At 44.2% G+C, this 24,794-nt stretch overlaps 1 pseudogene across 1 annotated transcript in view; it reads left to right on the top strand.

Moving 5' to 3' along the window:
* Window positions 1–24,794, top strand: part of LOC311143378 (phospholipid-transporting ATPase IH-like) — a 72,970-nt pseudogene that overhangs the window by 41,863 nt on the left and 6,313 nt on the right. The window contains exons 6-28 of the transcript XR_014615557.1: window positions 1,505–1,633; window positions 1,850–1,953; window positions 2,043–2,093; window positions 2,194–2,258; window positions 2,333–2,414; window positions 5,455–5,605; window positions 5,909–6,106; window positions 6,318–6,491; window positions 6,817–6,983; window positions 8,755–8,826; window positions 9,645–9,718; window positions 9,863–9,966; window positions 13,845–14,029; window positions 17,021–17,254; window positions 17,397–17,574; window positions 17,719–17,821; window positions 18,008–18,153; window positions 18,379–18,438; window positions 18,519–18,646; window positions 19,118–19,253; window positions 23,004–23,069; window positions 23,329–23,432; window positions 23,535–23,700. The product of XR_014615557.1 is annotated as a phospholipid-transporting ATPase IH-like (transcript). The remainder of the gene's footprint in view (window positions 1–1,504; window positions 1,634–1,849; window positions 1,954–2,042; window positions 2,094–2,193; window positions 2,259–2,332; window positions 2,415–5,454; window positions 5,606–5,908; window positions 6,107–6,317; window positions 6,492–6,816; window positions 6,984–8,754; window positions 8,827–9,644; window positions 9,719–9,862; window positions 9,967–13,844; window positions 14,030–17,020; window positions 17,255–17,396; window positions 17,575–17,718; window positions 17,822–18,007; window positions 18,154–18,378; window positions 18,439–18,518; window positions 18,647–19,117; window positions 19,254–23,003; window positions 23,070–23,328; window positions 23,433–23,534; window positions 23,701–24,794) is intronic.

Raw genomic sequence — 24,794 nt, 5'->3', positions numbered from 1 at the left:
GTAATAATAAAGATATTCATCATGATGACTTGTAGCTATATAGCGTGTGTACTGTAGGGGAGAGTAGGGTAAGTTGAGCCATTTTTTACATTCAGCATCACTCACTTACATTCAGCATCACTCACAAGTTGAGCCATTTTTTACATTCAGCATCACATTCAGCATCATATGGTATTATTTCTAACAAAGGTATCTACATATATTTCAGGATGTTGTGTATCCCTGGAAATAATCAGAATTCATGTAAACATTAATTACAGTTTTGAAAACATAGCTTGTCCAAAAAAAGTGGTCTCTTGGCACAACTTACGCCGTGGCTAAGTTAAGCCGCCTACACAATTCTGTACTGAATGAAATATGACCACTACCTTTTTAACACCATCTCTATCTTTATTTCTCAAACACAATTCAACACCATCACAATAGCTTTTTTGTCTTTTAATAATTGTAAGCATATTTTAACACAGGCGTAACAACTAACAAACACTTTTTTAAACACTTTTAAGATAGGTCAGGCCCTGTTGTTACCTCATATCCCAGCAATAATGCCTTCAATTACGCCTGGGAAGAAAACGCTTCAATTTGCTCAACTTGCCTTTTGCTCAATTTACCCCATGGCCATTGGCTCAACTTACACCAAGGCAAACATTTGGACTGTATTAGCCCACACAGCTACAATTATGTACTTTCATGCTAGGTTTAGGACCTCATAATGAAGCTTATAGAGACCCCAACTGATGTATAGAACAATCTTAAAAGTATCTACTTTGGTTTAGATGCAAGCATCATAAAACGTCTAACACAATCAATTAATTTGACTTGGTGAAAATCTATATTTTGGACCTACTGTAACTTGCTTACCACTTTCCATGTGGTTTCTTCCTTCACAGACTCCATGAAAGGATGACCTCTAACTAAATATTTGGTCAAATTATTAATTTTGTGTATGGTTTCCTAGAAACAAGGGTGGATCAACTTACCACTTTGGCTCAACTTACCCCACTTTCCCCTACTGGGGTGTGTACGGTCACCGTGGAGATGGGATTTATAGGCGATTTAAGCTGCTCCACTCGCATAATCCCACCGTTATGCAACAACTCAATCCCCAGGAAAAAAGGAATGGGAAAAGATGAAAGTGTGTGTTTCCTGTAGGAGAGCTCCTACTCATTAGTGATTCTTTCTGGATCTGCAGCATTATGGTGGCTCACCAGATCCAAAATACCTTTGTGAAGTAATGTTTGTTTACAGCGACATTGGGGTTTATAATGAGCTAATTTAAATGACATCCCATCCCCCCCAACTAGTGCACACATTTTAACGATCAGAGTCACCAGGTAGGGCTCTGGTCAAAAGTAGTGCACTATATGAGGAATAGAGTAGTCCCCTACGTTTAGATCAGGTCAACAGTAGTGCACAAGGGAATAGGGTGTGATTTGGGACCCAGCCTGTACAGTATTTCTAGAGTCTAAAGTGATTGTCATTGTTGATGTGCTTGTCCTGTCAGGTGGGGGACGTTGTCATGGCGAGGGAAGACGAGACATTCCCCTGTGACCTTATCCTGCTCTCGTCCAGCCGCGATGATGGAACCTGCTACGTCACCACCACCAGCCTGGATGGAGAGTCCAGCCACAAGGTAAGCACACACTGCACCATTCTCCCAGCCGCGATGACGGAACCCGCTACATCACCACCACCAGCCTGGATGGTACGCACACACTGCACCATTCTCCCAGCACGCTCTCTGATGAAACATGACTTCTCGTGACTCATCTCTCTCTCTCTCTCTCTCTCTCTCTCTCTCTCTCTCTCTCTCTCTCTCTCTCTCTCTCTCTCTCTCTCTCTGTATCAGACCTACTATGCTGTACCAGACACCATGGCCTTTAAGACAGAGCAGGAGGTGGACTCTCTACATGCGACTATTGAATGTGAACAACCACAGCCTGACCTCTACAAGTGAGTGGCACATGTTTGACACACAGTATCATTATGAGTAACCCGTTAGTTTGTTGAAAATTGCATACTTTTTTTTTCTTCTCGTACAGATTTGTGGGGCGCATCAATATTTATAAGGAAAGTGAAGACCCCATAGCCAGGTAAGACCAACATTCCCCTCTCTCATTCCTAAAATGTTTTTGTCATACAGCTCTTTCTTTTGAACTTTTCATCTTTCATTTGTTTCTCCTCTTGTTTCAGACCCCTGGGAGCTGAGAACCTTCTCCTCAGAGGAGCCACCCTGAAGAACACAGAACGCATTTATGGTAACACACATACAAACGCACACACACTGTACTGTGTCTGTAGTGATGGTAACCCCTGGTTGTTGTCTCCACAGCTGTAGCCATCTACACGGGCATGGACACCAAGATGACGCTGAACTACCAGTCCAAATCCCAGAAACGCTCCGCTGTGGAAAAGTAAGATCAAATCAAAGTTTATTGGTCGTGTACACAGATTTGCAGGTGTTATAGCAGGTGTAGCGAAATGTTACTAGCACCTAACAATGCAGTAAAATGTCTCGCAAATACAATACAATACACAAATAATCAAAAATAAAATCTAAATATGACAGAATGAGTCCAATTAACAGTCCAAGGGTAGATACAGTATATTAGAGTGAGCATGTGTCAGAAAATAGAATTTAAATATGTACTGTGTGTAGACAATATATCATTTGGAAGGAAAGTGGTATGTACAGTAGTAGGTAGATCTATTCCAGTAGTAGGTAGATCTATTCCAGTAGTAGGTATAAATATTCCAGTAGTAGGTAGAGTTATTCCAGTAGTAGGTAGAGCTATTCCAGTAGTAGGTAGAGCTATTCCAGTAGTAGGTAGATCTATTCCAGTAGTAGATAGATCTATTCCAGTAGTAGGTAGAGCTATTCCAGTAGTAGGTAGAGCTATTCCAGTAGTAGGTAGATCTATTCCAGTAGTAGGTAGAGCTATTCCAGTAGTAGGTAGATCTATTCCAGTAGTAGGTAGATCTATTCCAGTAGTAGGTAGAGCTATTCCAGTAGTAGGTAGAGCTATTCCAGTAGTAGGTAGATCTATTCCAGTAGTAGGTAGAGCTATTCCAGTAGGTAGAGCTATTCCAGTAGTAGGTAGAGCTATTCCAGTAGTAGGTAGAGCTATTCCAGTAGTAGGTAGATCTATTCCAGTAGTAGGTAGAGCTATTCCAGTAGTAGGTAGAGCTATTCCAGTAGTAGGTAGATCTAAACATATACCTTCCCCCTACTGTGTCTGATTGCTTTAGTTTGGGTAGAACTACCTGTCTGATGAAGGATAGCAGGAGTTGGAATAGTAGAATGGTAGTAGGAGTTGGAATAGTATAATGAGAGTAGGAGTTGGAATAGTAGAATGATAGTAGGAGTTGGAATAGTATAACGATAGTAGGAGTTGGAATAGTAGAACGATAGTAGGAGTTGGAATAGTAGAACGATAGTAGGAGTTGGAATAGTAGAACGATAGTAGGAGTTGTGATAGTAGGAGTTGCAATAACTAAAGGATAGTAGGTGTTTGAATAGTAGAATCATAGTAGGAGTTGGAATTGTAGAATGATAGTAGGAGTTGGTATAGTATAACGATAGTAGGAGTTGGAATAGTAAAATGATAGTAGGAGTTGGAATAGTAGAACGATAGTAGGAGTTGGAATAGTAGAGCGATAGTAAGAGTTGCAATAGCTAAAGGATAGTAGGAGTTTGAATAGTAGAATCATAGTAGGAGTTGGAATTGTAGAATGATAGTAGGAGTTGGAATAGTAGAACGATAGTAGGAGTTGGAATAGTAGAATGATAGTAGGAGTTGGAATAGTAGAATGATAGTAGGAGTTGCAATAGCTAAATGATAGTAGGAGTTGACAGTAGAATGATAGTTGGAGTTGGAATAGTAGAATGATAGTAGGAGTTGGAATAGTAGAACGATAGTAGGAGTTGGAATAGTAGAATGATAGTAGGAGTTGGAATAGTAGAATGATAGTAGGAGTTGGAATAGTAGAACGATAGTAGGAGTTGGAATAGTAGAATGATAGTAGGAGTTGGAATAGTAGAATGATAGTAGGAGTTGGAATAGTAGAACGATAGTAGGAGTTGGAATAGTAGAATGATAGTAGGAGTTGGAATAGTAGAATGATAGTAGGAGTTGGAATAGTAGAACGATAGTAGGAGTTGGAATAGTAGAATGATAGTAGGAGTTGGAATAGTAGAATGATAGTAGGAGTTGGAATAGTAGAACGATAGTAGGAGTTGGAATAGTAGAATGATAGTAGGAGTTGCAATAGCTAAATGATAGTAGGAGTTGACAGTAGAATGATAGTAGGAGTTAGAATAGTAGAATGATAGTAGGAGTTATGATAGTAGAATGATAGTAGGAGTTATGATAGTAGGAGTTGGCATTGTAGATTGAGAGTAGGAGTTGGAATAGTAGAACGATAGTAGGAGTTGGAATAGTAGAGCGATAGTAAGAGTTGCAATAGCTAAAGGATAGTAGGAGTTGGAATAGTAGAATGATAGTAGGAGTTGGAATAGTAGAATGATAGTAGGAGTTGCAATAGCTAAATGATAGTAGGAGTTGACAGTAGAATGATAGTAGGAGTTGGAATAGTAGATCGATAGTAGGAGTTAGAATAGTAGATCGATAGTAGGAGTTAGAATAGTAGATCGATAGTAGGAGTTGGAGTAGTAGAATGATAGTAGGAGTTGGAATAGTAGATCGATAGTAGGTGTTGGAATAGTGGGATGATAGTAGGAGTTGGAATAGTAGAATGATAGTAGGAGTTGGAATAGTAGAATGATAGTAGGAGTTGGAATAGTAGATCGATAGTAGGTGTTGGAATAGTGGGATGATAGTAGGAGTTGGAATAGTAGAATGATAGTAGGAGTTGGAATAGTAGATCGATATTAGGAGTTGGAATAGTAGAATGATAGTAGGAGTTGGAATAGTAGAACGATAGTAGGAGTTGGAATAGTAGAATGATAGTAGGAGTTGCAATAGTAGAACGATATTAGGAGTTGGAATAGTAGAATGATAGTAGGATGTTTAAGCATCAATCCAACCCACAGAGTACCTAAACCTGCAAGTAATAGTGCATTAGGAGAAGGCACTAGTGCAGTGTATGTGGTGTAGTGTAGTGTAGTGTGGTGTACTGACTGGCTCTCCCACAGACAGTTTGGAAAACAGGCTAATGAATATATTAGACCAGCTTGTTCCTATCTCAACCTGCTGCTCTCGCTGTTATTACATAATGGCTGCATCATTCTCTTTGATCTCATTCAAGCTGTGTGTGTGTGTGTGTGTGTGTGAAACTCTATTGACAATCCTTTTACATCCAGTTCTGCCAAATCAATCTGCATTTAGCTCATCTAATCCAGTTCTGCCAAATCAATCTGCATTAGGTCATCTAAACTTCTCCTCTCTCCCTCTCCCCCCTCCATCTCTCTCCTCCTCCCTCTCTCTCCCCCAGGTCGATGAATGCATTCCTGATAGTGTATCTGTGTATCCTGATCAGTAAAGCGGTCATTAATACAGTTCTGAAGTACGCGTGGCAGTGGTCTCCTGACCACGACGAACCCTGGTACAACCACAGGACCGAAATCGACAGAGAACGCCACGTGGTCAGTCCCACAAACAACTACACTACCCACAATGCATGATGTCACCGTAAAATGATTCATCAGGTCTCTCCCTGCTTAACATTCACTGATTCTGATTAAGGCTGTCGTTCTCTCTCTAAACCTCCTTTCGTTTTCTCTCTCTCTCTCTCTCTCTCTCAATCTCTCTCTCTCTCTCTCTCTCTCTCTCTCTCTCTCTCTCTCTCTCTCTCTCTCTCTCTCTCTCTCTCTCTCTCTCTCTCTCTCTCTCTCTCAATCTCTCTCTCCCTCCATTTTCCTCCTCCCTCATCCTCTCCTCTCTCTCAGGTGATCAGGGCGTTCACAGACTTCCTGGCCTTCATGGTGTTGTTTAACTACATCATTCCAGTCTCCATGTATGTTACCGTGGAGATGCAGAAGTTCCTGGGGTCTTACTTCATAGCCTGGGACAAGGATATGTATGATGAGGAGCTGGGGGAGGGGGCTCAGGTCAACACATCAGACCTCAATGAAGAGCTGGGACAGGTACACACACATATATATATATATATATATATACACAGATAGATATAGTAGACTCACTCGTGTGCACACATGCAAACACACACACGCACGCTTATAATGTGCATATACTGCTTAGACCCTTATAATGAGATATTACATGTATGCTGGACACACACATTCCAAAATCTGACCTCAGATCAGCATCTACTTCATTGTGTGAGTGTGTGTGCAGGTGGAGTATGTGTTTACTGATAAGACGGGGACGTTAACAGAGAACAACATGGAGTTTATAGAGTGCTGTGTGGACGGACATGTCTATATCCCCCACGCCATCTGTAATGGACAGATCCTCAGTGCTGCTTCCAGCATAGACATGATCGACTCCTCACCTGGAGGATACCACAGGGTAAAACAGAGAGAGAGAGTGCGTGTGTGTGTGCGTCTCTCTGTGTCTGTGTGTGTGTCTGTGTCTGTATGTGTGTGTGTGTGTGTGTGTGTGTCTGTCTGTATGTGTGTGTGTGAGCGTCTCTCTGTGTGTGAGCGTCTCTGTGTGTGTGTGTGTGTGTGTTTGTGTGTGTGTGTGTGTGTGTGTGTGTGTGTGTGTGTGTGTGTGTGTGTGTGTGTGTGTGAGCGTCTCTGTGTGTGTGTGTGTGTGTGTGTGTGAGCGTCTCTCTGTGTGTGTGAGAGCGTCTCTCTGTGTCTGTGTGTGTGTCTAACAGTGTGTGTCTCAGGAGCATGAGGAGCTGTTCTTCCGGGCTCTGTGTCTGTGCCACACGGTGCAGGTGAAGGAGGAGGAGACAGTGGATAGCATCAAGAGAGGGATCCACCAGGGAAAACCCACCTCCTTCTACATATCGTCCTCTCCTGATGAGGTGGCTCTGGTGGAGGGCATGAAGAGGTAACACACACACACACTGAAACACACACACACACACTGAAACACACACACACACTGAAGGACACACACACACACACACACGCTGAAGGACACACACACACACACACACACACACACACACACTGAAGGACACACACACACTGAAGGACACACACACACACACACACACACACACACACACACACACACACTGAAGGACACACACACACACACACTGAAGGACACACACACACACACTGAAGGACACACACACACACACACACTGAAGAACACACACACACACACACACACACACTGAAGGGCACACACACACACACTGAAGAACACACACACACACACACACACACACACACTGAAGGACACACACACACACACACTGAAGGACACACACACACACACTGAAGGACACACACACACACACACACTGAAGAACACACACACACACACACACACACACTGAAGGGCACACACACACACACACTGAAGAACACACACACACACACACACACACACTGAAGAACTCACACATACTGAAGGACACACACACACACACACACTGGAGAACACACACACACACACTGAAGGACACACACACACACACACACACACACACACACACCCTGAAGGACACACACACACTGAAGGACACACACACACACACACACTGAAGGACACACACACACACACACACAGAAGAACACACACACACTGAAGGACACACACACACTGAAGGACACACACACACACACTGAAGGACACACACACACACACACACACACACACTGAAGGACACACATACACACACACACACACACACACTGAAGGACACACACACACACTGAAGAACACACACACACACACACACACACTGAAGGACACACACAAACACACACACACACACTGAAGAACACACACACACACTGAAGGACACACACACACACACACTGAAAAAAAAAACACACACACACACACACTGAAGGACACACACACACTGAAGGACACACACACACATACACACTGAAGGGCACAGACACACATACACACACACACACATACTGAAGGACACACACACACACATACACACTGAAGGGCACAGACACACACACACACACACACACACACTGAAGGACACACATACACACACACTGAAGAACACACACACACACACACACACACTGAAGGACACACACACACACTGAAGAACACACACACACACTGAAGGACACACACAAACACACACACACACTGAAGAACACACACACACACACTGAAGGACACACACACACACACACACTGAAAAACACACACACACACACACACACACACACACACACTGAAGGACACACACACACTGAAGGACACACACACACATACACACTGAAGGGCACAGACACACACACACACACACACACATACTGAAGGCCACACACATACACACACACACATGGAAGGACACGCACACACTAAGCAATACATGCACACACTTAACAATACACACACACTTCGTGATACACACACTTAGCAATAATACAGACAAGCACACAAATAGTCATGCCTTTTCTCTAACCTACAGAACACTCTCTCTCTCTCACACACACATTCTCTCTCTCTCTCTCTCTCTCTCTCTCTCTCTCTCTCTCTCTCTCTCTCTCTCTCTCTCACACACACACGTTCTCTCGCTCACTCTTTTTCTCACACACACATTCTCTCTCTCTTACTCTCTCTCTCTCCCTCTCATCTCGCTCTCTGTCTCTCTCTCTCTTCCTCTCAGGTTGGGGTACACATATCTGAGACTAAAAGACCGTCATATGGAGATTCTCAATAAGGACGATGAGATTGAGAGGTGGGGCTCTGCTCACAACATCTTTTAATTTGGCCTTTCATATTTCACAGCCTCCTGAGAAACCATAGAGTTACCATAGTTACACATGCATATCTCAAGTTATTAATTCAATCTAATTAATTTAAGTTAATTCCATATTGCTGCCAATTGTCAAAACCTAGATACTTTAGGTGGTGTGTTTAAAATATTGCAATAAGACAACTTCCCTGTAGTAAGACAACACTGCCAAGAAGAATGTGGAAGCTCTGTGAGAAGACGCATATAAGAGTGTGAAAGCCCTGTGAGAAAACGCATAGAAGAGTGTGAAAGCCCTGTGAGAAGACACATAGAAGAGTGTGAAAGACCTGTGAGCAGACACATAGAAGAGTGTGAAAGCCCTGTGAGAAGAATCATAGAAGAGTGTGAAAGCCCTGTGAGAAGACTCATAGAAGTGTTTGAAAGACCTGTGAGAAGACACATAGAATAGTGTGGGAGCAGAAGCCAGTAGATCGTGTGGGACAGTGGTTTTATCAAGGGTATAAATAGCAGGTTTGGATCCCATAGGCACCACTTGTATAACATCAGTATCTACATCCCTCTCTGCAGTGGGTTGTCTGTGAAACCGCTATTTAGAGAGAACCAAGGAGGAAGAAAGGGAGGGAGATACAAAGTAAACAGAGAGGAAGAGGGAAGAGAAAAGGAGGATAATTAGTCTGTACAAAGGCCTGTTCTGTTTTTGCTTGTCTCTAGCCACTCGTATTGCTGTGTACACTGTTAGAGAATGTCCTGTGTATTTTGGCTGATGCTGAAGGAGACATCTACTCCGGTGTGTGTTCCAGGTTTGAGCTGCTACACGTGCTGAACTTTGACTCTGTCAGGAGGAGAATGAGCGTCATTGTCAAGTCTAGTGCAGGTAACGCACACACACACGCAAAACACACGCAAAAACACACACACACACACACACAAAAAAAACACACACAAATAGAGATACACACATTGACATGATCTATCTCTCTGTCACTCACACTCTCTTAACTAACTCTATTGTCCCCAGGGGAGTACCTGTTGTTCTGTAAGGGGGCTGACTCCTCCATCTTCCCCAGGGTGGTGTCAGGGAAGGTGGGGCAGGTGAGGGCGCGGGTGGAGCAGAACGCTCTGGTAAGTCTACACATACACACAAACACACAGCATATGTTTTACTATCCTTGTGGGGACCTTAAATTGATTTGCATTCAAAATTATTTTTTCCCTATTTTCCTAACCCTTACCCTAACCTTAACCCTAACTCCTAAACCTATCCCCAAACCCTAATTCTAACCCTAACTGTAACCCTAAACCTTTAGGCTTAACCACTAAGCCAAAAATAGCCTTTGTCCTCGTGGGGACCTGGGAAATGTATACTTGTGAGGACTTTTGGGTATTTCCGGTACCCACAAGGACAGTAAAAAAAAAAAAAATACAACAATATCATTATTGTCACATACACCGGTAGGTGCAGTGAAATGTGTTATTTTATAGGGTCAGCCATACTAGTACAACACCCCTGGAGAAAATTAGGGTTAAGTGCCTTGCTCAAGGGCACATCAACAGATTTTTCACCTTGTCGGCTCGGGTATTCGAACCAGCGACCTTTCGGTTACTGCTCCATCACACACATACACACACACACACACACACACACACACACACACACACACACACACACACACACACACACACACACACACACACACACATATATACACATACACATACATACAGTATTACTTTCTTTATACCTACACCAAACCCCTAAACTCACTTCTTATACAGTGAGGGAAAAAAGTATTTGATCCCCTCCTGTACATTTGCCCACTGACAAAGAAATGATCAGTCTATAATTTTAATGGTAGGTTTATTTGAACAGTGAGAGACAGAATAACAACAAAAAATTTAATGAGGGAAATAAGTATTTGACCCCTCTGCAAAACATGACTTAGTACTTGGTGGCAAAACCCTTGTTGGCAATCACAGAGGTCAGACGTTTCTTGTAGTTGGCCACCAGGTTTGCACACATCTCAGGAGGGATTTTGTCCCACTCCTCTTTGCAGATCTTCTCCAAGTCATTAAGGTTTCGAGGCTGACGTTTGGCAACTCAAACCTTCAGCTCCCTCCACATATTTTCTATGGGATTAAGGTCTAGGCCACTCCAGGACAATAATGTGCTTCTTCTTGAGCCACTCCTTTGTTGCTTGGCCGTGTGTTTTGGGTCATTGTCATGCTGGAATACCCATCCATGACCCATTTTCAATGCCCTGGCTGAGGGAAGGAGGTTCTCACCCAAGATTTGATGGCCCCGTCCATCGTCTCTTTGATGCGGTGAAGTTGTCCTGTCCCCTTAGCAGAAAAACACCCCCAAAGCATAATGTTTCCACCTCCATGTTTGACGGTGGGGATGGTGTTCTTGGGGTCATAGGCAGCATTCCTCCTCCTCCAAACATGGCGAGTTGAGTTGATGCCAAAGAGCTCGATTTTGGTCTCATCTGACCACAACACTTTCACCCAGTTCTCTTCTGAATCATTCAGATGTTCATTGGAAAACTTCAGACGGGCCTGTATATGTGCTTTCTTGAGCAGGGGGACCTTGCGGGCGCTGCAGAATTTCAGTCCTTCACGGCGTAGTGTGCTACCAATTGTTTTCTTGGTGACTATGTTCCCAGCTGCCTTGAGATCATTGACAAGATCCTCCCATGTAGTTCTGGGCTGATTACTCACCATTCTCATGATCATTGCAACTCCACGAGGTGAGATCTTGCATGGAGCCCCAGGCCGAGGGAGATTGACAGTTATTTTGTGTTTCTTCCATTTGCGAATAATCGCACCAACTGTTGTCACCTTCTCACCAAGTTGCTTGGCGATGGTCTTGTAGCCCATTCCAGCCTTGTGTAGGTCTACAATCTTGTCCCTGACATCCTTGGAGAGCTCTTTGGTCTTGGCCATGGTGGAGAGTTTGGAATCTGACTGATTGATTGCTTCTGTGGACAGGTGTCTTTTATACAGGTAACAAGCTGAGATTAGGAGCACTAATCTCAGCTCGTTACCTGTATAAAAGACAACTGGGAGCCAGAAATCTTTCTGATTGAGAGGGGATCAAATACTTATTTCCCTCATTAAAATGCAAATCAATTTATAACATTTTTTACATGTGTTTTTCTGGATTTTTTTGTTTGTTATTCTGTCTCTCACTGTTCAAATAAACATACCATTAAAATTATAAACTGATCATTTCTTTGTCAGTGGGCAAACGTACAAAATCAGCAGGGGATCAAATACTTTTTTCCCTCACTGTATGCCTGTACCATAACTAAAACCCCAAATATATACAGTGCATTCGGAAAGTATTCAGACCCCTTGACTTTTTCCACATTTTGTTACGTTACAGCCTTATTCTAAAATGGATTAAATACAAACATTTCTTCATCAATCTACACACAATACCCCATAATGACAAAGCGAACACAGGTTTTTAGAAATGTTTGCAAATGTATTTAAAAATGTAAAATATTTAGTATTCAGACCTTTTGCTATGAGACTCGAAATTGAGCTCAGGTGCATCCTGTTTCCATTGATCATCCTTCTACGACTTGATTGGAGTCCACCTGTGGTGAATTCAATTGATTGGACATGATTTGGAAAGGCACATACCTGTCTATATAAGGTCCCACTGTTGACAGTGCATGTCAGAGCAAAAACCAAACCATGAGGTCGAAGGAATTGTCAGTAGAGCTCCGAGACAGAAATGTGTCGAGGCACGGATCTGGGGAAGGGTACCAAAACATTTCTGCAGCATTGAAGGTCCCCAAGAACACAGTGGCCATCATTCTTAAATGGAAGAAGTTTGGAACCACCAAAACTCTTCCTAGAGCTGGCCGCCCGGCCAAACTGAGCAATCGGGATAGAAGGACCTTGGTCAGGGAGGTGACCAAGAACCCGATGGTCACTCTGACAGACCTCCAGAGTTCCTCTGTGGAGATGGGAGAACCTTCCAGAAGGACAACCATCTCAGTAGCACGCCACCAATCAGGCCTTTATGGTAGAGTGGCCAGACGGAAGCCACTCCTCAGTAAAAGGCACATGACAGCCCGCTCTGAGTTTGCCAAAAGGCACGTAAAGGACTCTCAGACAATGAGAAACAAGATTCTCTGGTCTGATGAAACCAAGATTGAACTCTTTGGCCTGAATGCCAAGCGTCACGTCTGGAGGAAACCTGGCACCATCACTACGGTGAAGCATGGTGGTGGCAGCATCATGCTGTGGGCATGTTTTTCAGCGGCAGGGACTGGGAGACTAGTCAGGATCGAGGGAAAGATAAATGGTGCAAAGTACAGAGAGATCCTTGATGAAAACCTGCTCCAGAGCGCTCAGGACCTTAGACTGGGGCGATGGTTCACCTTCCAACAGGACAACGACCCTAAGCACACAGCCAAGACAATGCAGGAATGGCTTCGGGACAAGTCTCTGAATATCCTTGAGTGGCCCAGTCAGAGCCCGGACTTGAACCCGATCTAACATCTCTGGAGAGAACTGAAAATAGCTGTGCAGCGACGCTCCCCATCCAGCCTGACAGAGCTTGAGAGGATCGGCAGAGAAGAATGGGAGAAACTCCCCAAATACAGGTGTGCCAAGCTTGTAGCATCATACCCAAGAAGACTCAAGGCTGTAATCGCTGCCAAATGTGCTTCAACAAAGTACTGAGTAAAGGGTCTGAATACTTATGTAAATGTGTATTTCAGTTTTTTTTTTTTTATATATATACATTTGCAAAAACCTGTTTTTGCTTTGTCATTATGGGGTATTATATGTAGATTGATGAGAAAAAAACGACTATTTAATCCATTTTAGGATAAGGCTGTAACGTAACAAAATGTGTAAAAAGTCTGCAGTCACACAACGCTGACTCTTATACCTACTATAGTTGTAGCACTGTGGCTACTATGGCCCTAAAAGAGAACCATAATCTCTTTCAGTCAACTGATTCTCACCTTTACCTCTGTCAGGAGGGCTTGCGGACCCTGTGTGTGGCCTACAGGAGTCTCTCCCTAGTGGATTACGAGGAGGGCGTGTCATCAGCTGAGCGACGCCAAGCTGGCCCTGCAGGACAGGGAGCAGCGACTGGCGCAGGCTTATTGACCTCATCGAGAGAGACTTCAACCCTGCTGGGGGCCACAGCTGTGGAGGACAGGTGAGAGAGAGAGAGAGAGAGAGAGAGAGAGAGAGAGAGAGAGAGAGAGAGAGAGAGAGAGAGAGAGAGAGAGAGAGAGAGAGAGAGAGAGAGAGAGAGAGAGAGAGAGAGAGAGAGAGAGAGAGAGAGAGAGAGAGAGAGAGAGAGAGAGAGAGAGAGAGAGAGAGAGAGAGAGAGAGAGAGAGAGAGAGAGAGAAGAGAGAGAGAGAGAGAGAGAGAGAGAGAGAGAGAGAGAGAGAGAGAGAGAGAGAGAGAGAGAGAGAGAGAGAGAGAGAGAGAGAGAGAGAGAGAGAGAGAGAGAGAGAGAGAGAGAGAGAGAGAGAGAGAGAGAGAGAGAGAGATGTGTATATATATATATATAGAGAGAGGGGAATGTATATATATAGAGAGAGGGGAATGTGTATATATAGAGAGAGGGGAATGTGTATATATAGAGAGAGGGGAATGTAATATATATATATATAGAGAGAGGGGAATGTAATATATATATATATATATATAGAGGGGAATGTATATATAGAGAGAGGGGAATGTAATATATATATATATAGAGAGAGGGGAATGTACATATACAGTGGGGAGAACAAGTATTTGATACACTGCCGATTTTGCAGGTTTTCCTACTTACAAAGCATGTAGAGGTCTGTAATTTTTATCATAGGTACACATATATATATATATATATATATGGAGAGAGAGGGGGGAATGTATATACAGTGGGGGAAAAAAGTATTTAGTCAGCCACCAATTGTGCAAGTTCTCCCACTTAAAAAGATGAGAGAGGCCTGTAATTTTCATCATAGGTACACGTCAACTATGACAGACAAAATGAGAAAAAGAAATCCAGAAAATCACATTGTAGGATTTTTTATGAATTTATTTGCAAATGATGGTGGAAAATAAGTATTTGGTCAATAACAAAAGTTTCTCAATACTTTGTTATATACCGTTTGTTGGCAATGACACAGGTCAAACGTTTTCTGTAAGTCTTCACAAGGTTTTCACACACTGTTGCTGGTATTTTGGCCCATTCCTCCATGCAGATCTCCTCTAGAGCAGTGATGTTTTGGGGCTGTCGCTGGGCAACACGGACTTTCAACTCCCTCCAAAGATTTTCTATGGGGTTGAGATCTGGAGACTGGCTAGGCCACTCCAGGACCTTGAAATGCTTCTTACGAAGCCACTCCTTCGTTGCCAGGGCGGTGTGTTTGGGATCATTGTCATGCTGAAAGACCCAGCCAGGTTTCATCTTCAATGCCCTTGCTGATGGAAGGAGGTTTTCACTCAAAATCTCACGATACATTGCCCCATTCATTCTTTCCTTTACACGGATCAGTCATCCTGGTCCCTTTGCAGAAAAACAGCCCCAAAGCATGATGTTTCCACCCCCATGCTTCACAGTAGGTATGGTGTTCTTTGGATGCAACTCAGCATTCTTTGTCCTCCAAACACGACGAGTTGAGTTTTTACCAAAAAGTTCTATTTTGGTTTCATCGGACAATATGACATTCTCCCAATCCTCTTCTGGATCATCCAAATGCACTCTAGCAAACTTCAGACGGGCCTGGACATGTACTGGCTTAAGCATGGGGACACGTCTGGCACTGCAGGATTTGCGTCTCTGGCGGCGTAGTGTGTTACTGATGGTAGGCTTTGTTACTTTGGTCCCAGCTCTCTGCAGGTCATTCACTAGGTCCCCCCGTGTGGTTCTGGGATTTTTGCTCACCGTTCTTGTGATCATTTTGACCCCACGGGGTGAGATCTTGCGTGGAGCCCCAGATCGAGGGAAATTATCAGTGGTCTTGTATGTCTTCCATTTCCTAATAATTGCTCCCACAGTTGATTTCTTCAAACCAAGCTGCTTACCTACCGCAGATTCAGTCTTCCCAGCCTGGTGCAGGTCTACAATTTTGTTTCTGGTGGCCTTTGACAGCTCTTTGGTCTTGGCCATAGTGGAGTTTGGAGTGTGACTGTTTGAGGTTGTGGACAGGTGTCTTTTATACTGATAACAAGTTCAAACAGGTGCCATTAATACAGGTAACGAGTGGAGGACAGAGGAGCCTCTTAAAGAAGAAGTTACAGGTCTGTGAGAGCCAGAAATCTTGCTTGTTTGTAGGTGACCAAATACTTATTTTCCACCATAATTTGCAAATAAATTCATTAAAAATCCTACAATGTGATTTTCTGGATTTTTTTCCATCAATTTGTCTGTCATAGTTGACGTGTAGCTATGATGAAAATTACAGGCCTCTCATCTTTTTAAGTGGGAGAACTTGCACAATTGGTGGCTGACTAAATACTTTTTTCCCCCACTGTATATATATATAGAGAGAGAGAGGAATATATATATATATATATATATATATAGAGAGAGAGAGAGAGATAGGGAGAGGGAGAGCGGAATAGAGAGAGGGAGAGAGGAATAGAGAGAGAGAGAGAATTTCTATTCTATTTCACTTGCTTTGGCAATGTAAACATATGTTTCCCATAGAGAGAGAGAGAGGACGGAAAGAAGAGAGAGAGGGAAGGAGAGAGATGTGGGAGATTTACTATCATGGATTTCCTGATTGATGACAGCTTGATTTCCTAATGGACTAGCCTTCTGGTGTATGGTACACATTGACCTGGCCATGTATACTGTAGATTAGTCATCAATACTTAGACTGAGTGATTGACCAGTGATTGATCAGTGTGTTAACCCATTGGTTGCTGGCCAAGGAGACTTATTGACTAGAGTAGTTATCATGAACCACAAAGGAAATACTATTAACTCCTCTGCCTTGATTGTTTTTACAATCCTTCATGGTGTAGAATAAATGTACTGTTTTAATCAGGATTTAATCAGGTTAGCTTTACGTTATATTTTTAAATAATCAATATAAAACATATGTTGTTGATCAATACTGTAATCATTGATATCTTGCATACTTTGAAAGGTCCATACACCCTATAGTGATGCCTAATGCTAACAACCTATTGATTGCTGTGCAGGCTCCAGGAGAAGGCAGCAGACACCATCGAGTCTCTCCACAAGGCTGGGATGAAGGTGTGGGTCCTGACGGGGGACAAGATGGAGACGGCGGCTGCTACGTGTTATGCTAGCAAGCTATTCCGCCGCTCCACTCAAATATTGGAGCTGACCAAGAAACGAACTAAGGAACAGAGTCTACATGACGTTCTGTTTGACCTGAGCAGAACCGTACTTAGACAACGCTCCCTGTCAGGGTATGCTACACACACACAACCCAATGTATTTGTGTTCCTATGTTTCACGTGCACGTGTGTGTGCGCGCACACAGCATGTATATGTACAGTATGCGTGTATCTCTGTGTGTTAACATCTGTATATCTGTGTGTTTTTCCCCAGGCTATCTGTAGACTGTCACGACTATGGTCTGATCATCGACGGGGCCACCCTGTCTGAGGTGCTGAAGCCCAGTCCAGAGAGCTCTGGCTCGGGGAACTACAGAGAGATCTTCCTGGAGATCTGTAGGAACTGCAGCGCCGTTCTCTGCTGCCGCATGGCGCCCCTACAGAAAGCACAGGTGGGTGTGATGTCACTTCCTGTCTCACATGGGAATCCAGAGAGAGATTATGTGTAGGTAGGTAGGTAGGTAGGTGTGTAGGTAGGTAATCAATCAATCAATCAATCAGTGTTTAATGAGTGGTGGTATGACTTGTCTGTCTAGATTGTGAAGCTAATCAAGGCGTCTAAGGAGCACCCCATCACTCTGGCCATCGGAGACGGAGCCAACGACGTCAGCATGATCCTCGAGGCACACGTGGGCATAGGTAAACTCATCTCTACACTGATTGGCAAGCCCATGTGTTTGTACTCTGATTGGTGGGAACCATCAGCTAGCACTCATCTCTCTTCTTTGATTGGTAGGAGGCTTTGGCTCCAAGGAATCTCATTGGTGTATGTTTGTTTTCTATCAATTAATCCATCAATCAACCAATCCCTCCCTCTCTCCTAAGGCATCATGGGTAAGGAGGGTCGCCAGGCAGCGAGGAACAGCGACTACGCCATCCCAAAGTTCAAACACCTGAAGAAGATGCTGCTGGTTCACGGCCACTTCTACTACATCCGCATCGCTGAGCTGGTGCAGTACTTCTTCTATAAGGTGGGCTTTACTACTGACACTGGCCATTTACTGGGATCACATTTCAATTCTTTAGTATTGAATTACACAACTTGGGGCTCAACACCACCTCAGTCTGGTAGCTGGCCCAGAACAGCACAAATCTCCAGGCGCTACACTGCAAGTAGCTGAGTCATTATAGAATGAGGAACAACATTTAGTCCTCACTTTCTCACTTTGCTTCTCCTCCTTTCTCTCTCTCTCCAGAATGTGTGCTTCATCTTCCCTCAGTTCCTATATCAGTTCTTCTGTGGATTCTCTCAGCAGGTTGGTGCTCAAAATCATGGTTGCCTGTTTGGTCGTGTAGTCTGTGTATTTCTGACTGGGTTCTGTGTGTCCCCGTGCAGCCCCTGTACGACACGGCCTACCTGACGCTGTACAACATCAGCTTCACCTCCCTGCCCATCCTCCTCTACAGCCTAATAGAGAAACACGTCAGCATAGAGACGCTGAAGAGAGACCCCACTCTGTACAGGTCAGAGGAACATCCCACCAAAATGGACACTTTTTTGAAAGACAATGTAATTCCTACACAGAGAAAAAAACGTGTTTTTGTTTTGTTTAACATTTTTCCTTCACTCTCACTTGCCACCATCTCTCTCTCTCTCTCCCCTCTCTCTCTCGTTCTCTCTCTCGCTCTCTCTCTCCCCTCTCTCTCTCTTCCCCCCTCTCTCTCTCCCCCCTCTCTCTCTCCCCCCTCTCTCTCTCTCCCTTCTCTCTCCCCTCTCTCTCTCTCCCTCCTCTCTCTCTCTCTCCCCTCTCTCTCTCTCTCCTCTCTCTCTCTCCCACTCTCTATCTCCCCCCTCTCTCTCCCCTCTCTCTCGCTCTCCCTCCTCTCACTTTATCCCACTCTCTATCTCCCCCCTTCTCTCTCCCCTCTCTCTCTCTCTCTTTCCCTACTACTCTCTCTCACTCTCTCTACCCCTCCTCTCTCTCCCTCTCCCAGGGACGTAGCTAAGAACTCTCTCCTGCGCTGGCCCGTGTTCCTGTACTGGACGTGCCTGGGCTTATTTGACGCCTGTATCTTCTTTTTTGGTGCCTACTTCCTGTTCGACAACACCACCTTCACTAGCAATGGACAGGTGAGCCCCGGCAACCGCCTCCACGGCAACCGGGGCAGAGCTCCGTTGTCAAGGACCAGTTGACAAGTTGCCCCTAACTACAGATCTAGGATCAGATGACCCAACCCCAAGTCATAAGCATTGACCATTAGCTGGATTAAACAATACCCCGTTTGGCTCTGGTCAGAAGTGGTGAACTATGTAGGTAAAAGGGTGCCATTTGAGAGTCACCATAGTGATGGTTTATAGAACATCCATCCATCTCCATGTGATTGTCACATAACACAAGAGTAAGACAATGTGGTCAGGTTCTGGTTATCTATGGGTAGGTTATGGTCAGGTTGTGGTTCAGTTGTGTTCAGGGTCTCAGTGGTCCTCTTTAGCTTGACAACCGTCAGGATTCCATTCATATGGACAACGCTATAGCATCTTTCTCTGTACTGTTGATTTATGTCATATTAACTGTTGTCTTTGGTCCTGTTTTTTCTCTTTAAGTTGAAACATCATGTCTGATTATTTTATCTCTTCTTCCTCCTCTCTGCTTCTTCTTCTCTCTTCATTTTTATTTTCTTCCTGTTCCTCAGCTTATGACCACCAACACACAGATGGTAAGCCTGTCTCTCCCTCTCTTCCTCTCTTCCTCTCTTCCTCTCTCCCTCTCTCCCTCTCTCCCTCTCTTCCTCTCTTCCTCTCTCCCTCTCTCCCTATCTCACTCTCCCACTCTTCCTCTCTCCCTCTCTCCCTGTCTCTCTGTCGATCATGTGCTTTTAACTTCGGTTAGTTTTTAGTTTAGCTTTGAGTTTGACCGTTTCATCCCTAAACATCGATCCATCCATCCCCACTCCGCCGTGTAGTTAGGTTCCACATCTAGGGCCTCTCTACCCAGCCCAACACCTGACCTCACCAGCTCCACTCTACTAATATAGATACACTAGTCTCTCCCCCACATTATCCTTATGTGTTGTCCTGGTAGTAGACTTAAAATAACCTGTGTGTGTGTGTGTGTGTGTGTGTGTGTGTGTGTGTGTGTGTGTGTGTGTGTGTGTGTGTGTGTGTGTGTGTGTGTGTGTGTGTGTGTGTGTGTGTGTGTGTGTGTGTGTGTGTGTGTGTGTGTGTGTGTGTGTGTGTGTGTGTGTGTGTGTGTGTGTGTGTGTGTGTGTGTGTGTGTGTGTGTGTGTGTGTGTGTGTGTGTGTGTGTGTGTGTGTGTGTGTGTGTGTGTGTGTGCAGTAGTAGTACATAGACAATGCATTTTGTCAAGAAAGTGGTCTCTGCTGTTTTAGTAATATGGATTCATTCTAGCTGCACTGTCTTGGAGGGTGAGCTCTCACCCTAACTATGTATGTTTCTTCTGGAGCCACCCATATGTAAAATGTATGCACGTATGACTGTAAGTCTCTTTGGATAAAACGTCTGCTAAGCAGCATATATTATTATTATATTATGTTCATGTTATCTAGTATTTGTAGAGAGATGTATTTCTGGTATAGAGAGATGTATTTATAGTATAGAGAGATGTATTTCTAGTATAGAGAGATGTATTTATAGTATAGAGAGATGTATTTATAGTATAGAGAGATGTATTTCTTGTATAGAGAGATGTATTTATAGTATAGAGAGATGTATTTCTAGTATAGAGAGATGTATTTCTAGTTGACATGCTCCTGTGTTGATTAAGCCAGGGTGTGAATTGAGAGAGAGCTGATGTTGGAGGAGGAGGGGGTTAGTCAGGGATGAGAACATGGGGGTTCCAACACCCCTCCACTATGCTAATGAAACACGTTTCTCCTTCTCTCCATCTCTCACTCTACCTCTCCCTCCATATCTCTTCCTCTGTCACTCTACCTCTCCCTCCATATCTCTTCCTCTGTCACTCTACCTCTCCCTCCATCTCTCACTCTACCTCTCCCTACATCTCTCTTCCTCTTTCACTCTACCTCTACCTCTCCTCTCTCCTCTCTCCCTGTCTCTACCTCTCCTCTTTCCCTGTCTCTACCTCTCCTCTCTCCCTGTCTCTACCTCTCCTCTCTCCTCTCTCCCTGTCTCTACCTCTCCTCTCTCCCTGTCTCTACCTCTCCTCTCTCCTCTCTCCCTGTCTCTACTTCTCCTCTCTCCCTGTCTCTTGCTCTCCTCTCTCCCTGTCTCTTGCTCTCCTCTCTCCTCTCTCCCTGTCTCTACTTCTCCTCTCTCCCTGTCTCTACCTCTCCTCTCTCCTCTCTCCATTTCTCTACCTGTCCTCTCTCCCTTTCTCTACCTCTCCTCTCTCCCTGTCTCTACCTCTCCTCTCTCCCTGTCTCTACCTCTCCTCTCTCCCTGTCTCTACCTCTCCTCTCTCCTCTCTCCCTGTCTCTACCTCTCCTCTCTCCCTGTCTCTACCTCTCCTCTCTCCCTGTCTCTACCTCTCCTCTCTCCTCTGTCCCTGTCTCTACCTCTCCTCTCTCCCTGTCGCTCTACTTCTCCTCTCTCCTTTCTCCCTGTCGCTCTACCTCTCCTCGTTTCTTTCTCCCTGTCGCTCTACCTCTCCTCTCTCCTTCCCTTTCTCCCTGTCTCTACCTCTCCTCTCTCCTCTGTCCCTGTCCCTACCTCTCCTCTCTCCCTGTCTCTACCTCTCCTCTCTCCTCTCTCCCTGTCTCTACCTCTCCTCTCTCCCTGTCTCTTGCTCTCCTCTCTCCTCTCTCCCTGTCTCTACCTCTCCTCTCTCCCTGTCTCTACCTCTCCTCTCTCCCTGTCTCTACCTCTCCTCTCTCCCTGTCTCTACCTCTCCTCTCTCCTCTCTCCCTGTCTCTACCTCTCCTCTCTCCTCTCTCCCTGTCTCTACCTCTCCTCTCTCCCTGTCTCTTGCTCTCCTCTCTCCCTGTCTATACCTCTCCTCTCTCCTTTCTCACTGTCTCTTTCTCCTCTCTCCTCTCTCCCTGTCTCTTTCTCCTCTCTCCTTTCTCCCTGTCTCTTTCTCCTCTCCTCTCTCCCTGTCTCTTTCTCCTCTCTCCTCTCTCCCTGTATCTACCTCTCCTCTCTCCTCTCTCCCTGTCTCTTTCTCCTCCTGCTCCATCTGTTCCTTCCTGATGTCAGCTTTGACAGTCATCTGTGAGTAGAAAGAACACATCCTCAAAGAGCACGAGATCCATCTTTGTATCAGAGAGAGAAAGAGCGGGAGATTTCTAAGGAAAAAATGCAGAGTTGATTTGTTCTAGTTTTTTGCGCTATATTTCTATATTTCTATATTTGGCATCCTGCTTTTGCTCTCAAGTTTAAAGGTTATTTACCATATTTTGCATAAAATGAGACCTACATGAATGGGATGCCATACAACAGTAAAAGACAAGGTGAAATACAGGTGAAATGGACGTAGCTTGTTGCAGCATCAAACACTATAGGGTTTAGGATTGCAATCAGTGATGTAGTGGTAAAAGCTGATCGCCGTTCATGGTAAGTAAAGTAAAGCTCCCTATACTTAAATGCATTTAGCCGCAAAAGGTGAATAAACACTCGCGCAAAATAAAAAAGGTGTGTGAACGGCATTTACGTGCGTTTAGCCTCAACTACACTACAGGTTTTAATAAAGTAGTTATAGTTGTTACTCTGTGCTCATATAGGTGTGAATAGTTTCAACTGATATTTAAAGAAGTCAATGGTTTCAACAGATGATCAACGACGATGGAAAACAGATCTTTATCTCAGTGGGATTATGTGTATATATAAAGGATGGGTGAAAGTCAGTGTGTGCATGATGAGATGTGGCTGACTTCCTCCTCTCTTTCTCTGTTCTCCTCTAGATGTTTGGGAACTGGACTTTCGGGACTCTCGTCTTTACTGTGCTGGTGTTCACGGTCACGTTTAAGGTGGGTTAGTGTGTGTGTGTGTGTGTGTGTGTGTGTGTGTGTGTGTGTGTGTGTGTGTTTACACGGTGTGAAGGAGAAAGAGTCTGAGTGAATCTGATAATAGCTGAATTAATAATCCCTTTGCACGTATATATGTCTGTGTGAGATAATTGATTGACTAGACGTTCTCATCAGTCATTAGAGCTGTAAGCCCTGGAGGCGTAACTATTGACTGATTGATTGATAACGTATGTGTGTGTGTATATCCTGTGTGTTGCAGCTTGCCTTGGACACACACCACTGGACCTGGATCAACCATTTTGTCATCTGGGGCTCTCTGCTTTTCTATGTCATCTTCTCACTGCTCTGGGGAGGCATCATATGGTAGGCCTCTCATTTTTACAACTGACTGGTTCTTACTCTGTACACTATTACTTTCACTTAAACATAGATATAGAATAACTAGATCCTCTCCTCTCCCTTCAGGCCCTTCCTGAACTACCAGAGAATGTACTATGTGTTCATGCAGATGTTGTCCAGCGGTCCGGCTTGGCTCAGCATCATCCTGCTCATCACGGTCAGCCTGCTGCCTGACGTGGTCAAGAAGGTCCTCTGCAGAACCCTGTGGCCTACCGCCACCGAACGCGCACAGGTAGGACCACAACTTGACCACAGCTCAGGAAATACAACCGCACCAGTGAATTGAAGAGTTATTCGATTGCTGCCCTCAATATGTACAGTAGATACGTATGTAGGCCTACCTGTACAATCACATCAAAAATACCTTATCCACTCACTATGACCAAAAGTATCCAGGTATAGATGCCTCTCACATACCAGACGACTCAGTACTAAAACTCCTTAAACACGTGTCAATCTCAAGGTTGGATCCGGCCTGCGAGCCCATTCAATCCAGCCCGCGGGTGGATTGAGTAAAAAATATATATATACAGTACCAGTCAAAAGTTTGGACACACCTACTCATTCAAGGGTTTTTCTTTATTTTTACTATTTTTTACATTGTAGAATAATAGTGAAGACATCAAAACTATGAAATAACACATATGGAATCATGTAGTAACCAAGTGTTAAACAAATCAAAATATATTTGAGATTTGAGATTCTTCAAATAGCCACCATTTGCCTTGATGACAGCTTTGCACACTCTTGACATTCTCTCAACCAGCTTCACCTGGAATGTTTTTCCAACAGTCTTGAAGTAGTTCCCACATATGCTGAGCACTTGTTGGCTGCTTTTCCTTCACTCTGCCGTCCGACTCATCCCATTTCATCTCAATTGGGTTGAGGTCGGGTGATTGTGGAAGCCAGGTCATCTGATGCAGCACTCCATCACTCTCCTTCTTGGTCAAATAGCCCTTACGCAAACCAGATGGGATGGCATATCGCTGCAGAATGCTGTGGTAGCCATGCTGATTAAATGTGCCTTGAATTCTAAATAAATCACCAACAGTGTCACCAGCAAAGCACCATCACACCCCCTCCTCCATGCTTCACACATGCAGAGATCATCCGTTCACCTACTCTGCGTCTCACAAAGACACAGTGGTTGTAACCAAAAATCTCAAATTTGGACTCATCAGACCAAAGGACAGATTTCCACCGGTCTAATATCCATTGCTTGTGTTTCTTAGCCCAAGCAAGTCTCTTATTTTTATTGGTGTCCTTTAGTAGTCTCCTCCGAACAGTTGATGTTGAGATGTGTCTGTTACTTAAAATCTGTGAAGC

Source organism: Coregonus lavaretus (genome assembly GCF_964263955.1).
Source record: "Coregonus lavaretus genome assembly, chromosome: 16".
In the NCBI taxonomy this organism is placed as follows: domain Eukaryota; kingdom Metazoa; phylum Chordata; class Actinopteri; order Salmoniformes; family Salmonidae; genus Coregonus; species Coregonus lavaretus.
Note: the sequence above shows the minus strand (reverse complement) of the source record. Positions and strands in the feature narration are given on the sequence as shown.